Source organism: Canis lupus, chromosome 31, assembly GCF_048164855.1.
Source record: "Canis lupus baileyi chromosome 31, mCanLup2.hap1, whole genome shotgun sequence".
Lineage (NCBI taxonomy): Eukaryota > Metazoa > Chordata > Mammalia > Carnivora > Canidae > Canis > Canis lupus.
In genome coordinates this window covers 18208175-18227058 of record NC_132868.1, presented here as the reverse complement: position 1 = coordinate 18227058, position 18884 = coordinate 18208175, and the positions used below count along the sequence as shown (strand labels likewise).

The following is an 18884-nucleotide window of genomic DNA, read 5'->3' as shown; positions in this document are numbered from 1 at the left end:
TACCTGCCTTCTTAAAACCTTCAAAGGATTCGTATGAAAACTAAATTCCTAACCAGGGCATTATCTGCCCCACTATCTTTGAAAGAATATACAGAACCAAAAATACGCAATATCTCGAGGCAGCAGAACTATGAATACTCTTCCTCATTTTGCTTGTCTATATTTCTTCATTTTTCTATGATGAATACTTGCTATTTGCTTATTAAGAATAAAGGATACTGCCGAATACTGTATATTACATCTCGTTTTAACACCATAAGGAGAAAAGAGAATGGAAAATTGTAAGTAAACTCTAATTGCAACTGTTACAAGCTTAGATGAAAATACCAGCAAACACATCCAGAACACTAAGAAAGAGGTGTCAGGGCCGTGGGGTTATTTGGTGATATTTTCCTCCTCTACTTTCTATTCTTTACCCTGATTACACTCACGATAGAAGACAAGGTTATGATATAAACCTCATTCATTGTCTTTTGCAATCCGGCCACAACCCACCAAACCAGCCTTTCCTCCAAGTCCTCACTTTCCCAAGCTTTCCGCTGTCACCCCGCACTGTGTCACGCCTCTGGTGCTTCTAACTGGAGCGTATGCCTGGAAAATCCTCCAACCTTTCTAAATCCCACTCATCCTTCGCGAGGGAGGACCGTAAGGATGGCGACAGGTTGGAAGCAGACTCCGCGGTGCCTGTCGGTAAACCCACAACTTGCCGGTGCTGGAGCCAAATCTCGTCTCCGTCTCCACCGCAGGCCACCGAGCCCAACACGCCGAGAGCTCCAGCCCCGGGGGTCCCTGACCCCGCCGCCCTCGGAGAGCGCTGAGCCCCGAGGAAGGACCCCACACACGCAGCTGCAGGCTCCCGCTCCGGAGACGCCCCCGACCGGCACGCTCACCCCGCCCGCTCCCCGCGGTGCTCGGCGGCCCGCAGTCGCCGGCTCCCTCCCCCTCCCCCGCCCGCCGGGGCCGCGCGGCGGGCAGGGTGGGGGAGGGGAGCGCACGTGCCCGCGCCGCCCCCGCCCAGACAATGCCCGGGAGAGCGGAGCGCGCGCCCGGCCGGCCCGACCCCGCTCCCGCCAACACTCACCCTCTCCCGGGTCTCCGGCCGAAGCGCAGGGCCCGCCGGGCGCGGCGAGAGGGCACGAGGGAGGTGCGGGAGCGGGCGAAGCCCCGCGGAGCCGCCCCGCCACGAGGCCCCAGCGACCCCGGAGCCCGCGGAAGCACACGGCTCGGCGGAGCCCGCCCGTCCGTCCCTCTCGGCCTCGCACGTCAGCACCAGGGGCGGGGCGAGGCGCGCGTGCGCGGCGGCGGCGGCGGCGCGCGCGCGGCCCGGGGGCGGGGCTTGCAGGGATGTGGGCGGGGCCGGGGCTCCAGCGGGGACTGGGGCCCGCGCAGGGCTGGAGCTGGGGTTGGCGGCGGCCGGACTCTGATGGGGACTGGTGCTGCCGCACTGCCTGGGGAGCCTGGATGCCCGTTCTGGCAGAGGCACCGTCATTTATCATATTCCTCCCTAGAAGATGGCGAGTTCCAGCCTCCGGTCTGACAGACCGACTATTCATTCTCCCAGCGTAGATGAACCTCCCACAGGTCTAAAACAGTAGTAATGATTTGTGTGTGTTTATCATCTTGTGCCAAGCTTTGTGTTAGGTGCTAGGGATACGGATAACAATAGTTATCACTGACCTATTATGCAGATGCAGAAATTGAGGCTCGGAAAGGTTGGGACTTCACTAGTTTATACAACTAGTGAGTGACCATCCATCAAATCCTAAGTATCTTTTGAGCCCACCTTTCCCTTTCTTTCTTCCTGTAACATCCTGCCTGAGGCCTCATCATCTCTCTGCCCAAGACTGCTGCAGCTCTCCAGGGATCTGTCTCTGTCTTCCTTCAATCTGTTCAACTCACTGTGTAAAAATTTACCCCTGGAGCTGAGTAGTAGGTTTAGAGAGAGTTCACTTATAATTTTTTATACTATTTATGTCATCAATTTTTTGGATGTACTTAAATTTAATAAATTGTTCTAAAGAATTTAGCATGCATGCAAAAAGTATTTGTTGAAGGGTGCCTAGGTGGCTCAGTGGGTTGAGCATCTGCCCTAGGCTCAGGTCATGATCCCAGAGTCCTGGGATGGAGTCCACTCCCTGCTCAGCAGGAAACCTGCTTCTCCCTCTGCCTCCTTCTGCCTGCCACTCCCTGTGCTTATGCTCTCTCTCTGTCAAATAAAATCTTAAAAAAAAAAAAAGAAAAAGTATTTGTTAGGGGCACCTGCCTAGCACAGCCGGTTGAGCCTCCAACTCTTGGTTTCTACCAAGGTCCTGATCTCAGGGTGGTGGGATAGAGACCCTCCTCAGGCTCTGCTCATCAGAGAGTCAGCTTGAGATTCTCTCTCTCTCCATCCCCCCCACCCCCACTCCACCCTCATCTTCCTCTGCCCCTCCCCCTCAGACAAGCACATGTGTGCAGTGCGTGCTCCCTCTCAAATAAATAAATATTTTTAAAATACACATTTGTTGAATAAATGAATAGTAAGGCCAAGAACTGACTCCAAAGCTCTGCATAATAAGGGAATTGAAGGGTTATTAATATATCACACACAACCCAGATGCCTGGGTGGCTCAACAGTTGAGTACCTGCCTTCAGCCCAGGGAGTGACCCTGGGGTCCCAGGATTGAGTCCCAAATCAGGCTCCCTGAATGAAGCCTGCTTCTCCCTCTGCCTGTATTTCTGCCTCTCTCTGTGTGTCTCTTAAGAATAAATAATAAAATCCTTAATATATATATACATATATATATGTGTGTGTATATATATATATATATATATATATATATATCACCCCTGTCCTCCTGACCTTAGGGTCTATTAAGAGTAAAGACAGATTAATAATATTTGTTCAGCACATTTTTATTGCGTTTTGATCTTCTGGCACTGTGTGGCCAAGCACTGTGTTAGGCACTAAGGATCGAGAAGAAACAAAACAGTACCTGCCCTTGTGAAATGTAGACAATGTGATCTGAAAGGCAGGGAAAGCCCTCCCTGATCCTGAAGCTAAGACCCAAAGAGAGAATAGGAATTGGGGAGGTAAAAAATATATTTCATGGAGAAAGAGGTAGGGCAAGAGGTCAGCATGAGTGTGTCAGTGTTCCCCTGCCTTTGAGGTCTAACTCTGAGGTAGAGACTGCCTTGGGGCAAACAGGCTTGAGCAATGGAATGGAGAAAGGGCCCACAGCAACCATGTGGCTGAATATTGATGGGCCCATCAGGCAACCCATCTCAGAATATCCATAGGCCCTAACTAACCAATGGGCTACTTACAACCAGGCACAGCACCAAAAAGGGAAAATTCTGTATGTGACCATACCTCCTCACCATCCCTCTTTAAAAACAGCCCCTACCAGGGCAGCCCAGGTGGCTCAGCAGTCTAGTGCTGCCTTTGGCCAAGTGCATGGTCCTGGAGACCTGGGATCAAGTCTCACGTCGGGCTCCTTGCATGGAGCCTGCTTCTCCCTCTGCCTGTGTCTCTGCCTCTCTCTCTCTCTCCCTGTGTCTCTCATAAATAAATAAATAAAAATAAAAACAGCCTCTACCCACTGTTTCCTGGCAAACAGCCTTTTTGCTGTCCCACCTACTGCTCCCTTGTGGTGTATTCAATAAACTTCTATGTCTTTGTTTTGCCTCAGGTGAATCATTTTACAGCCCATCCCACCGTATCATCACCCCACATTGGGGGCCCCCATCTGGTTGGACAGACACCACATGTAGACACTGCTTAGAAGTGTCCAGCTAGGGGATCCCTGGTTGGCTCAGCAGTTTAACGCCGCCTTCAGCCCAGGGCATGATCCTGGAGTCCTGGGATCAAGTCCCACATCAGGCTCCCTGCATGGAGCCTGCTTCTCCCTCTGCCTGTGTCTCTGCCTCTCTCTTTCTCTCTGTGTGTGTGTGTGTGTGTGTGTGTGTCTCATGAATAAATAAATAAAATCTTAAAAAAAAAAAGAAGTGTCTAGCTAACTGAGCATAGAGGTAGGGCTAGTCCACTTCTCCCAACCCAGCTTGGTTGGCTGCCCAATTCTGGCAGATGTCTCACATTGAGCAGGGCTCAGGAGCAGAGAGTAGCATGGGAGAGAGGGGATGCTCGTTGTCCTCAACTTACAAATGGTGTGCCAGAAACCCAGATTTCTCTGTATGCTCCCTGCCAGGCAAAATAACATGGTTGAGAGCCATGGATGGGACAATGGGTATTATGCCAGGGACAAGATGAGCCTAAACCAGGGGCAGTAGTGGACTAATTGGCAGGGAATGGCTGAAGAATATGACCAAGAGCCAAAGGATGTACAGAGCTGAAAGCCCCAGGAAGAGCTAAAGTGATTCCAAGTCACCTGGTGAGAGGAGCAGGGATGGGGGATGGGATGAGAGACATTCAGGTATCTGAATCTCAAGGTGTGGAAGCAACAAATCATGAGCTTGCCAGCCAACAACCTCAGCAGCTGATGTGATGACCAGACATGACTAGGGAGCAGAAGCCAGTGAGAACCCAGACTACAGCTCACAGCTGTGCACACAGATCTGAGACCCTCTGGCCACTGCCTCTAAGGTTCCCTTTGATCCCACAGGCCATCTTGGGAAGTCAAGGTGGGGGGAGGGAAAGTTCTGGCAGGACTGCAACTTTAAACTGACTGAATGTTTACCCAAATGAGACTCTTTAAGACTAGATAACTTTAATTAGCAAATTTCAGTTTAGCCCAGCCCTGATAGCAGTGAGAGCCTCCGAAGAAGTTTGCCTCATTTAATGAGATGTAACACAGCTATAGATTTTTACAGTGTGCACATTTCCATAACAGAGATAAGCTGAATCGGGCAGAGTAAAGAAAGATAGCACAGCACAGGGGAAGTACATTTAATATTAGGAGGTGGAAAAGGCCTTCCTGAAAAAACATTCAGTGAAAGCTGAAGTCAGTAGAAGCCTTTGGGGCATGATCATGCCTACAGCAAGGTAAGAAGGAAGCCCAAGGGAACTTATATAAGAGCAGAGTGGCTGGGGCTGGGGCTGGGGCTGGGGCTGGGAGCAAGATCACACAGGAGGTGGTGTTAAGATTTTGATCTTTGCTGTAAGAATAACAGGAAGTCATTGAAGGGGTTTAAGCAGGGGAGTAATGTATTTTATTTGCCCTTGTAAAAGGATTGTTTACCTTGCGAATGGGTGGGGAATGACTGGAAGGCTGTGTGAGCAAGAAGCAGCTCAACGGTTGGAAAGTGAGTCTCCTCGATGAAAAGTGAGGATGGCCTCCACTGAACGGTGGAGTCAGAAGAAGTAGAGAGATTCAAGAATTGTCGAGAAAATACTGAGACATTTGGTAATGGAGACTGACCCTGCTAAGTCAAATGCGTGTAGACGAATCCACCCCAACCTTCAAGCAGACACAGTCCTGCACAGCTGGAGGTGGGATTTCAGGGGCCTCTTAGCTAAGCCTCCTCAAAGAGGGAGGCCTGGAGGAGGAGATTAGGAGGGAGAAGAACTGAGATTGACCTCAAGGTTTCTGGCATTGGCAAATGGGGTTTAAAGGTGCCATTTCCTGAGCAGAGGGGGTCTAAAGGAAGAGCAGATTTTGTATGTTGGAGGTTGGGTGAAACAAGAGTTCCCTTTGAGGAGCACTGGGTGGCTCAGCAGTTGAGCCAGAGGCCTGGGATCGAGTCCTGCATCAGGCTTCCTATTGGGAACCTGCTTCTTCCTCTGCCTGTGTCTCTGCCTCTCGTGACTAAAATCTTATAGAAAAAAAAAATTCCCTTCGGGACATGTAAGTAGAAGGCCTGAAGAGCAAACAGGGTCATATGACCCTGGGGCTCAGGGGGGAACTGGTGGGTGGCGCTGCCAACATGCCTTTCCCAGGCAGTTGTGAGAGCTGGCAAGATTGCAGTGAAAAGCACAGTTCAGGGGGGTTCACAGCTACAGCCCACAATGTCACATTTTGCTTTAAAAAACCCAATACTCCAGGGGCCCCTGGGTGGCGAAGTCAGCAGAGGGTCCAACTCGGTTTCTGCTCGGCTCAGGTCAGAGTCCTGAAACTGAGCCCCGCAATGGGCTCCAGGCTCAGCAAGGAGTCTGCTTGATATACTCTCTCTTCTCCCTCTCTCCCTCCCCATGATCTCTCTCTTTCAATTAAATAAAATCTTAAAAAAAAATAAAAAGCCGGGATCCCTGGGTGGCACAGCGGTTTGGCGCCTGCCCGGGATCGAATCCCACGTCGGGCTCCCGGTGCATGGAGCCTGCTTCTCCCTCTGCCTGTATCTCTGCCTCTCTCTCTCTCTCTCTCTCTCTCTGTGTGTGTGACTATCATAAATAAATAAAAATTTAAAAAAAATCTTAAAAAATAAATAAATAAAAAGCCAACACTCCAAACATTGAGAAATTTCACATAATCACCTGGATTTCTCCTTCTCTGAAAAATCAGAAGCTGTGGGAACCTGGACTTGCCTTAGATACTGGCTAACACTGTATGTATCAGGCGGTGTTCCAAGCACTTCACAAATTTAATCTAAATAACAGCTTTTTTTCATCTTCTTTATACTTTAAGGAAGCAAAAACTAAAGCAGAGAAAGGTTGAGTAACTTGTCAGACAGCTAAGAAGTGGGGGAGCTGATTGCTCACCCAGGCAGTCTGGCGCCAGGGTCTTCGCTCCCACACCCCCACACCGTGGAGGCCGCTGAAAGGCAGCACCGTTCAGAGAAGCTCTATTGCCTGCAGCAGATGGCCCGGCCCCCTCCCTGCTGTCTCCCCACACCCCCCCATTCCATAGGGACCCTGGGTTGCCAAATATTGTTTAACTCGTGCTGCTGTTTTCTGATGTTAGAGAATTATTTCTCTATACCAAGTAGAAAGTTAAAGATATCATTTTTAAAAAAGATTATTTATTCATGAGAGGCAGAGACAGGCAGAGGGAGAAGCAGGGCAGGGAGCCCATTGTGGGACTGGATCCTGGGACTCCAGGATCACGCCCTGGGTCAAAGGTAGACGTTCAACTGCTGATGCCACCCAGGTATCCCTAAAGTTATAAATACTAAATTGAGGGACATCTGGGTGGCTCAGTTGGTTAAGGGTCTGACTTTTGATTTCGGCTCAGATCATGATCTCAGGGTGTGAGATTGAGTCCCGTGTGGGGATCCACGCTGGGCCTATATAGCCTGCTTAAGATTCTCAAGATTCTTTCTCTGGGCCCGCCCTTACTCTGCTTGTGCTGTCTCCCACAAAGGAAAAAGAATTAAAATTAAATTGACACGTCTAACTTCTATGGATAAGAATTTAAAAATTATTTGGGAAATTTCTGTTTGTACATTTTCTGATCAGACAAAACCAGTAAAAACAGTTTAAATTACTATTCAGAAGAACACCTGGGTGGCTCAGTAGTTGAGCATCTGCCTTTGGCTCAGGGCATGATCCCGGGGTCCTAGGATCGAATCCCACATCGGGCTTCCTGCAGAGAGCCTGCCTCTCTCTCTGCATTATGAATAAATGAATTAGATCTTTAAAAATTATATTCAGATTAAATATGTATGAGAAACTCTTCACTATGTTTCCATGCTTTTGATACAATCACGCTTCTGAGGTGATCTCTTATTCCCAAGTATATAAAATTAAAATGATAAAACCAAGGCAACTAAAATGTTAGATAACCTTTAAATTTGGAACAGTTTTATTTAAATAAGGTTGATGTCCTTAGACTGAGATCAGGGTGATTTTGAAAATATGCGTCACCTTAGTTTCAAGTCTTGGGAAAAAAGTATAGTTAACTCAGTCACTTACAGCCTCTCAAGTGGGAAGGGGGATGGGTGATTTAAATATTTATTTATTTATTTGAGAGAGAGCAGGGGGAGGGGCAGAGGGAGATAGAATCTCAAGCAGACTCCCCACTGAGCACAGAGCCCAATGCAGGGCTGCATCCCATGACCCTGAGATCATGACCTGAGCCAAAATCAAGAGTTGGACGCTTAGCTGAGTCACCCAGGCACCCCAGGATGGGTGGTTTACATTGCTTACCAGTGTCTTCCTTAGTAAAAGTGTGGGAGGAAAGAAGAGGATATGGATTTAAATGTACAACATCAGTGGGGAAAAAAAAGCAACTGTTATTAACATTAGTCAAGAAGGTTCCTGGAATGGTGACACTGACCCGGGAAAAGGAGCCTGTAGTTGGAGGGGCCTAGCTATGGGAGATGTGCAGGGAGGGCTCCAGAGGCAAGAGACCCCTGAGAGCAAACTGAAGGCAGTCATCAGGGAAACCAGGAAAGCCTGAGAAGGATGGTGAACTCCAAGTTCCACCTGAGGCAGAAGCTGGCTCAGGTGGAAAATTGTTGCTAATCTCTGACCCAGAGATTCAGGTGTCCTGGCCTATTTCCTGGGAAGACTATCCACCCTTCTAAGATGAACATGAGTCGGACCCCAGAGCCCTTAAGGTAATGACGTTCCCTTAGTAGGTTGCAGATACTAATTAGACTTCTTAAATGAGAATCTCACTTATGTACAGCCCTAAGCAAACTGTAATTAGTGCCTTGGAGTTACACTTAGGCAGTTACAAATAAATAATTATTGGCGTACCTGGCTGGCTCCATTGGTGGAGTGAGCGACTCTTGATCTCAAGGCTATGAGTTCAAGCCCCATGTTGGGTATACAGCTTACTTAAAGAACACAAAACCTTTGGAGCACTTGGGTGGCTCAGTCAGTTAAGCGTCTGCCTCCAGCTTAGGTCATGATCCCAGGGCCTGGGAGCACCATATCTGGCTCCCTGCTCAGTGGGGAGTCTGCTTCTCCCTCTGCACTTCCCCCTGCTAGTGCCCTTTCACACTTGTTCTATCTCAAATATGTAAATTTAAAAAAATTTTTGAAAAGGGACACCTGGGTGGCTCAGCAGTTGTGTGTCTGCCTTCAGCTTAGGGCGTGATCCTGGAGTCCTGGGATCAGGTCCCACATCGGGCTCCATGCATGGAGCCTGCTTCTCCCCCTGCCTGTGTCTCTGCCTCTCTCTCTCTCATTGTCTTTAATGAATAAATAAATAAAATCTTTAAAAAAATCTTTTGAATAAAAGAATTTAAAAACCTTTAAAAAAAAAAAGTAAAGTATTATTCTCAACCAGGTCCAAACAAGAAACCAAATGTCTGACTGGCATATTTGAATTTTGGCAAAACTATACCTCACCGTTGTAGATTTTACTGGATTCCATCATTACCTGAAAGAAGTCAGTTATAATGCTTTTTTTTTTTTTTTTTTTTTTTTAGGATTTTATTTTTAAGTAATATCTACACCCAATGTGAAGCTCAAATGCACAACCCTGGGATCGAGAGTCACTTGTTCCACTGAGTGAGCAAGGCACCCCTACTTGTGCTTGTGCTTGTGCTTTTTTTTTTTTTTTTAAGATTTTATTTATTTATTTGAGAGACAGAGTGTGAATGGGGGGCACGGGCTCAAAGGGAGAGGGAGAAGCAGACTCCCTGCTGAGCAGGAAGCCTGATGCAGAGCTCAATCCCAGGACCCCAGGATCATGATCCAAGCTGAAGGCAGACTCTCAACCCACTAAACCATCCAGGCCCCCCTCTACTTGTGCTTCTAACTGTGTGGATTGTGCCGTCACCCACTACACAATACAAACCTTAAGAATGGGGAAGATGATACAATACCTGTTTTCATTCAAGAAGAAAAAGAAGAGGAGGAGGAGCGGTGGAGAAGGAGGAGGAGAAGTTTGGCCTGAAAGGAAACTTTCTTTGACTGGAACTGGTTGGGCTCTCTGTGTTTACTTCATAGAAAAATAAAGCCTCTAGTTGTGGAGAAATTGGAATTCTCATACATTGCTGATAGGAATATAAAAGGGTGTGGCCGCTTTGGCAAACAGCTTGGCAGTTCCTCAAAATGTAAAACACAGAGTTACCGAATGACCCAGCAGTCACACTCCTAGGTGAATCCCAAAACGAAATGAAAGCATGTGTCCACACAAAATTTGTACATGAATGTTCATTGCAAAAAATGTGTATCTTAAGTTGTGGAGTTTTTTGTCATTTTTTTTCTAATAATCTACACTGAATGGAAGACTCGAACGCACAATCCCGAGCTCAAGAGTCGCATGCTCTTCTCGCTGAGCCACCCAGGTACCCCTCAATAAAGTTTCTTTTTTTTTTTAATTTTTTATTTATTTATGATAGGCACACAGTGAGAGAGAGAGGGGCAGAGACACAGGCAGAGGGAGAAGCAGGCTCCATGCACCGGGAGCCCGATGTGGGATTCGATCCCAGGTCTCCAGGATCGCGCCCTGGGCCAGAGGCAGGCACTAAACCGCTGCGCCACCCAGGGATCCCAATAAAGTTTCTTTAAAAATGAAATCTCTGAGCACAGACTAAACATGTCCGACAATTAGTGTGGGAGGTAAGGTAAAATAAATATAAAATTTCCAACCCACCCATATGAGTTGGTTCTGGTGGAACCCAGACAATGTAAAAAGGGGAACATACAAAATAGTTCTACTTAAACTTTAAAGCCTAAAGACTTCTGGTCTTAATCTGGTTATATTTCCTTACATCTTTAATTGGCTTTTTTAATTACTTACTGTTTTTGAATGAACTTCCAAAGATAAATAAGTGCTAAGCTTATTTGTTGACAGAATTTTTAATATCCTTTAATTTCCTTGATAGTATTGACTTGTATGATCCTCTGCTAGTTTTTATCATGATGTTTTCCATGGCTTCCTATTTCATGATCCATCTGTTCTAGAAATGCCCCCAAATGCCCTTAGTCAAGAGGTATAATCCTGACAGAAAATAGCCCTCATTCCCAAATATAATAAGAGGTCTCTGGTGGCCTCAACTGAGCCAAAACAAAGAATGTTGCATATATCAGGTTTCAAAAATCAATTGCTGCCAAGAATGCTGTACTGTTGACCCTAATGTTGGAAATATTTTTTTTAAGATTTTATTTATTTATTCACGAGAGACACACAGAGAGAGGCAGAGACAGCAGCAGAGGGAGAAGCAGGCTCCCCACAAGGAGCCCGATGCAGGACTTGATCCCAGGACCCTGGGATCACAACCTGAGCCAAAGGCAGATACTCAACCACTGACTCACTCAAGCATCCCTGATGTTGGAAGTCTTAACCTGCCTTCACAATGGCAGATTTGGAGATGTTGCCCCTGTAATCAGATCTCAGTTCCTCCAACAAGTGAACAGGGAATTTTAGTTGGTAAGAGCAACCTTCTACAAATTGACCTTGGCACTGATATGAACACATGGGCAGTAACTTTTTAAAAAATATTTTATTTATTTATTCATGAGAATACACAGAGAGGGGAGAGAGAAAGGCAGAGACACAGGCAGAGGGAGAAGCAGGCTTCATGCAGGGAGCCTGACGTGGGACTCGATCCAGGGTCTCCAGGATCACACCCTGGGCTGCAGGTGGCTCTAAACCGCTGAGCCACCGGGGCTGCCCAGTAACCTTTATTTATTTATTTTCCAAACTTTTATTTGTATGACCACTATGTTTCTCCTTCTGTGCTTATAAAATGCCTCATTCATATGTTCATATGTAAAGTCATCCAGATTTGCTATTCCCTAACTGAGCAGCAGATAATGTCAGAACAGCCATAAATGTGCTTCAGGAATTGTTCACAGTATAAAAGAAACAAAAGGAGGAGAAATCATCAGGGAATTTTCTCCTACTGTTTTGTGTTGTATTCCTTGGAGATAAGACCAAGTGGAAAACCTGAGCGTCAGAGTTTGTGTACAGATTGAATTTGGGTCTTCAGGGCCCCAAATGTGGACAGTCTGTTTTAAAATAAAAAACAAAGCCTCAAAACCAAACCCCATAGTATTGGGTATAATAGCTGGGAAAACTTTTCTGTGACCCTTAACTATATATGGCTTGTACAATGTTGACATTTTTAAAAATTTTTTTTCTTTTAGATTTTATTTATTTATTGACACACAGAGAGAGGCAGAGTCACAGGCAGAGGGAGAAGCAGGCTCCATGCAGGGAACCTGATGTGGGACTTGATCCGGGGTCTCCAGGATCACACCCCAGGCTGCAGGCTGCGCCAAACCGCTGCGCAACTTGGAGCTGCCCTTTTTTTTTTTTTTTTTTTTTAAATTTAAGTAGGCCCCATACACAGTGGAGCTTGAACTCACAATTTGAAGCTTGAACTCACAACCCTGAGATCAAGACCTGAGCTGAGATCAAGAGTCAGACATTTAACCAGCCAAGTCACCCAGACATCCCCATGTTGACATTTATATTTTGCATAAAAAGACTTATTTACTCAACAACAAAGGTGTAAGAAGCTATGCCTCTCCTCTTCCCCTTGGGTCACCTTGTCTCTCTCCTTCATGAACTCTTTCCTTTTACATGCGGCATACACAGCAACTTGGCAGACTTCACATCTATTCCCAACCTGTTCTCCCTTGCCTCCTTCTATAGAAGCTGGACAGTTGAACGCTCAATTTCCTGCCCTCCCCTGAGGCCAGGAGTGACTACATGACTCAGTATCTAAGAAGATGAAACCATTGGTTCAATGAATGAAAAGAATTCCCAAAGAAGAAAGAGCGTTGTAGCTAGTCCTGACTTTGTCCCTCTGTCCCCTTGAATTTAGATAGGACTCCTAAATGTCCAGCAGCCATCCTTCAACCATAAGATTATAAACCAACACCTTAAAAATAGTGGTGCAGAAAGAAAGCAGGAATCTGGGTCTTTAATGATGATATTGAGCCTCTGTACCAGGCCTAAACTGCCAATTTGCTATGTAAGAAAAATATCCTTTGTTTAAACAACTTGTAGTCAGTTTTTCTATTGTTTCTGGCCAAGGATATTCCTATATGACACATGAGATTGCTTCAGTATGTTTCTTTCCTGATTCTCCTCAACGTCTCTGATAGTTCTCTCTCCCAGCCTCCTCTTTCTCTGCCAGTACCTAAATACTAAGGTTTCTATGTCTTCTGTCATTGGTCTGTTCTCATTTCTTGAATAATTTTCTCCATGTATACAGCTTGAACTGCCCCTTACATACCAATGAGTTTCCAATCTAGACCATGAATTTAGGTCTCTATGTTGAACCTGGACCGTTATTTTTAAGTACCTTAAAGACATTTCCTCTTGCATGGCCATGAAGCAAATTCAGCCTATCCATAGTTAAACTCATTTTTTCCCATCCAGAGCTTACTTTTCCTCCTTCCTCACCTATTTTGGTTAGCAGTTTCACCTAAGATAGAAACTTTGGAATCTTCTAATCTTCATTTGCCCTCACAGGTCTCATCTAATTGGTCTCCAGATGCTACTGTGTCCATCTTCTTAATTCTTAGGTCATCCTTCCTTCCTTTCCTCCCTCAGCCATTGCTGTGGGCCAGGTGCCCACTCTCACATCTGGATTCATGCATCTCCCAGCTGGTTGTGTTGACTTCCTGCTCTTCCAGTCTAATGTATCTCAGCTGCCCAGCCAACTTCCTACAACACGAATCTGACCACCTCTGCCATTTAAGATGCCTCCCAGTGCTCCACCCCCATTGCCTAGGGCTAGTGGTTCTCAAATTTTTTCATCTGCATTACCTAAAGGAATTGTTCAAACACAAATTTTCTGGGCCCTCCTCCCATGTTTTTGATTCAGTAGGTCTGGAGTAAGTCCTAAAATGTGCATTTATTATTATCTTTTAAAGTAGGCTCCACACCCAACATAGGCCTTGAACGTATGACCTTGAGGTCAAGAGTCGCATGCTCTACCAACTGAGCCAGGTGCCCCCTAAAATGTGCATTTGTAACAAATTTAGGAATGATGCTGATCAGGAACCAGACTTTGAGAACCTCTGGCCTAGACTAAAATTAAAGCTTATTAACACAAGTTTTAAGATCATTTACAATCTACCTTCCCAGTTTCTGGCTGTTGCTCCCCATATTCCCAAAGTTATTTTCAAAGTCACCTTCCATTTCTATGGAAACTCAAAGTCTTGACTCATTCTCTTCTCCCTGCCTGGAATGCATGTCATCCTTCTCATTCCTGGCAAACTCCTTTACCAATTATTCAAGGAAAGTCCAGCTCCAATCTTCCATTCTCTTAAAGAATTAATTTACTGTTTCCTCCTCTATACTCCTTGGCACTTCATACATAGGGTATTTTATAGTCTTGCTACTTAAACCATGGTCCTCAACTAACACTAGGGACATCACCTAGAAGCTAGTTAGAAATGCAGACTCTTAGGCCTTACCCCAGACCTACTGAATCAGAATCTGCAATTTAACAGGATCCCCAGGTGATTCCTGTGCAAAAAAAAGTGTGAGAGGCACTGCTGGGCACAGCTTCATGCTAGGCATTGTGATAGATGGTTTGATGACAATATTTTCTTTGATTCCTTCAGAAGTCTTATGGCTTATTATTTGCCCACAATTTATAGAGGAAGTAGAGGTTGGTAGTAGCAGAGCTGGGTTTCAAACCTACGGCCATCTGGCTTAAAAAAACCTTACTCTTGGGCAGCCCCAGTGGCCCAGCGGTTTAGCACCTGCCTTCGGCCCAGAGTGTGATCCTGGAGTCCCCGGACTGAATCCCACGTCGGGCTCCCTGCATGGAGCCTGTTCCTCCCTCTGCCTGTGTCTCTGCCTGTCTCTCTCTGTGTCTGTCATGAATAAATAAATAAAATCTTAAAAAAAAAAAACAAAAAAACCTATGCTTACTGTACTATACCTATTGTCTCCCTTTAACAGGTCTTTACACAAAGTATTGTTAATTATCTATCCATACATCTGGCTCCCTGTCCATCTCTAGATTTCAAGGATAAAAACAAGGAAGAACCATTGTTCTTTCTCATTGTCAACTCCAGTTCTGATAGCAACTTTGGGTAGGATGGGCTTCTTGAAGGAAAGAGTTTACATGAATTTTAAAAAGAGTTTACATGAATTTTAAAGCTGTTTTTTTAAAACAGCTTTATTGAGATATAATTCAAACACCACATAATTAACCCATTTAAAGTATACAATTTAGTGGTTTTAAATATATTTACAGAACTGTGCCATCATCACCACCATCAATTTTAAAACATATCATCACCCCCCAAACTGTATACCCATCAGCAATGACTCCGATTTCCCCCAGCACCCCAACTCCAGGCAACCATCAACCTACCCCTGTCTCTGTAGCTTTGTCTATTCTATATGTTTCACATAAATGGAATTGTACAATAGGTAGCCTTTTGTGACTGGCTTCTTTCACTTAGTGTGATGCTTTAAAAATTCAGCCATGCTGTAGCATGTATCAGTGTTTCCTTTCTCTTTACTGCTGAGTAAAATTCCATTATATGGATAGACCACCTTTTTTATTTATTTATTTATTTATTCAGGAGAGACAGAGAGAGAGGCAGAGGGAGAAGCAGGCTCCATGCAAGGATCCCGATGTGGGACTCGATCCGGATCCTGGGATCAGGCCCTGAGCCGAAGGCAGTCGCTCAACCGCTGAGCCACCCAGGCATCCCAATACACCACTTATTTGTCCACTCATCAGTTGATAGACATTTGAGTTGCTTCCACCTTTTGGCTGCTATAAATAGCACTGTTATCAACATTGATGTATACGTTCTTGTGTGGACATACATTTTCATTTCTCTGTTTATATACCTAGGAGTGGAATTGCTGGGTCATAATTCTGTGTTTAAGTTTTTTTTTTTTTTTTAAAGATTTTATTTATTTATTCATGAGAAACACACAGAGGAGAGAGAGGCAGAGACACAGGCAGAGGGAGAAGCAGGCTCCATGCAGGGAGCCCGATGTGGGACTTGATCCCGGGTCTCCAGGATCACACCCCAGGCCGAAGGCGGCCCTAAACCGCTGAGCCACCCGGGCTACCGTGTGTTTAAGTTTTTAAGGAAGGACCTGACAGACTGTTTTCTAAAGGAGCTACATTATTTTAAATATTCAGCAGCAGGATTCCATTTTTTCCATATCCTTGCCAACATTTGTCATTATTTACCTTTTTAAAAAATTCAATTTATTTAAGCTAAAAATAACTTATCTTTTTTATTACAGTTATTCTGGTATGAAGCTATTGTGGTTTTGATGTGCATTTCCCTAATAATGAATGATATTGAACATCTTTTCATGTGCTTGTTGGTTATTTGTAAATCTTCCTTGGAGAAATGTCTACTCAGATCTTTTGCCTATTTTTGAACTAGGTTATTTTATTTTTAACTTAAATTCATTTAAATTTTTTAAATAAGAAGGATCCATGCCTAATGTGGAGTTCAAACTCATGACCCTAAGATCAAAAGTTGCATGCTCGACTGACTGAACCAGCCAAGTGCTCCCTAATTTTATTCCATTTTTAAGAAGTAAACTCTACCCCAAAGTGAGGCTTGAATTCACAGCCCTGAGATCAAAGTCACACACTGTACTGACAGAGCCAGCCAGATGCCCCTCCCCTACTTTAGTTTTAGTTCTAAGTGTTCTCTATAAGTTATGAGTTGAATTGTGTCCTTCTACCTTCCCTCCAAAGATGTGATGTCCTAACCCCCAATACCTCAGAATTAAGACTTTATACAGCCTTTACAGCTATAACCAAGTTAAAATGAGGTCTTAGAGTGGTCCCTAATCCAATATGACTGGTATTCTTTTTTTTTTTTTTTAAGATTTTATTTATTTATTCATGAGAGACACACACACACACAGAGGCAGAGACACAGGCAGAGGGAGAAGCAGGCTCCATGCAGGGAGCCCGGGGGACTCGATCCTGGGTCTCCAGGGTCAGGCCCTGGGCTGAAGGCGGCGCTAAACCACTGAGCCACCTGGGCTGCCCTATGACTGGTATTCTTATGAAAAGGGAAAAACCTGGACATGCACACAGTTGAATCATCATATGAAGATAAAGGCAGAGATCAAGGTGATATAGCAGAAGCTAAGAAACACAAGAAATTGCCAGAAAACATCAGAAGCTATATGAGAGGTACAGAACATATTCTCCTTCACAGCACTCAGAAGAAACCAACCCTTTTGAAAATTTGATCTCAGAATTCTAGCCTCCAGAACTGGGACACGATACATTTTTGTTGTGGAAGCCACTCAGTCCATAGAACTTTGTTATGGTAGCCTCAGGAAACTAGTACAGTACATCTTCTAGATAGGAGTCCCTTATCAGATAACATGATTTGAAAATATATTCTCCAATTCTGTGGATTATCTTTTCTGTTTCTTGATGGTATCCTTTAGAACACAGGAGTTTTTAATTTTCACGAAGTTCAATTTAATTTTTTAAAAGTTTTATTTATTTAAGTAGTCTCTACATCCCACGTGGGGCCCAAACTCAACCCCCAAATCAAGAGTCACATGCTCTTCTGACTGAGCCAGCTAGATGGCCCTGCAGGGTTAATTTTTGAGGCCAGTCTTTGAGGTTTGTTCTGATCCTAGGAAGGGTCTTCGCTGTTTTCTTTCCTTAGTTCTCAATGATAAACTAGCTTGCTTATGATGTTCTCTGATCTCTTGGAGCCACCAGGCTCCCCTTAACTGTTTACCACCATTATTTTCAAGACCTCTCGTAGGTTTGAACTTTCCCACAATTTTTTAAAAAATATTTTATTTATTTATTCATGAGAGAACAGAGAGAGAGGGAGAGAGACAGGCTGAGGGAGAAGCTCCCTGCAAGGAGCCCAATGTGGGACTCAATCCTGGGATCCCAGGATCATGCCCTGGCCAAAGGCAGATCACACGTCTTTTTTGTTTGTTTGTTTGTTTGTTTGTTTTAAGATTTTATTTACTTATCCCACAATTGTTTAAAATAAAGTCAGCTTTACAAGCAGAGTGCTTGGGGGTGTAGCCTCTGGTCTGCTCTTTGGGGGTGGAACCTCTAACATACAAGAGTGGGGTGGCTGGAGGAAGGGTGCCTTAGCCTCTCAGTGATATTCACCTGGAAGTTAGCCTAGGACACACAGAGATGAGGGGATGAGGGGATGAGGAATACTAGTGGCCTGCCCTTCTCAAGAAGATATCCTTGACTGATAGCTGGCGTGAGCCCCACCTTCTTGACCACACTAGCTAGGAGTGTAGCTTCTGTCGCACTGAGTTAGGTGGGAGGTGGGGTTGAGAATGTGTAGGGGCTTAACATGCTACAGACTCTGTTCTTACTAAACTTTAGTAGATTTTCTTGAATGAGTGTTTCTTCACTTACTATATGCCCTTAGGGCAATTTCTAGAGCCTTTAAACGTGGTTTTTAGCCACCATTATTTTCAAGACTTCTCTTAGGTTTGAACTGCCCCACAATTTTTTTTTTAAGATTTTATTTATTTATTCATGAGAGACACAGAAAGAGAGAGAGAGAGAGAGGCAGAGACACAGGCCGAGGGAGAAGCTGGCTCCTCGCAGGGAGCCCGATGAGGGACTCAATCCTAGACCCGGATCATGCCCTGAGCTGAAGGCAGATGCTCAACTGCTGAGCCACCAGGAATCCCTTTTTAAAATTATTTATTTATTTATTATATATTTTTTAAAAAGATTTTATTTATTCATGAGAGACAGAGAGAGAGAGGCAGAGACACAGGCAGAGGGAGAAGCAGGCTCCATGAAGGGAGCTCTTTAAAAAAAAAAAAAATCATTTTCACCAGTTACATTTGTTTTGCTGGGGTGTGGGTCCACATAACTCTTCACATCACCCTTCTAGGAGTAATTTATAACGTTTTGATAAAAACAGGATTATTGCAGCTGTGGAGGTAGGGTTATACATGGTGGGTAGGGCTAGCAGTAATAGAATAAGTCAGGAGTAGAAGATTGGGTAGCGATCAATTAACACTTTCAGGTAGCATAACAAGAGAGTGGCAGGGGCACCTGGGCAGCTCAGTCTGTTAAGCATCTGCCTTCACCTCAGGTCATGATCCCAGGATCCTGGGATTGAGCCCCATTTCAGGCTCCCT

At 45.0% G+C, this 18884-nt stretch overlaps 1 protein-coding gene across 4 annotated transcripts in view; it reads right to left on the bottom strand.

Annotated features, from left to right (window-relative positions):
* YEATS2 (YEATS domain containing 2) overlaps positions 1-1275 on the bottom strand; it is a 122791-nt gene extending 121516 nt beyond the window's left edge. For 3 of the 4 annotated variants that reach the window (XR_012021796.1, XM_072807586.1, XM_072807589.1), the window contains exon 1: positions 1082-1275. The gene's annotated coding sequence lies outside the window, so the exon portion shown is untranslated. The remainder of the gene's footprint in view (positions 1-1081) is intronic. The other variant, XM_072807588.1, reaches the window with a different exon arrangement.
* Positions 1276-18884: the final 17609 nt, after the last annotated feature.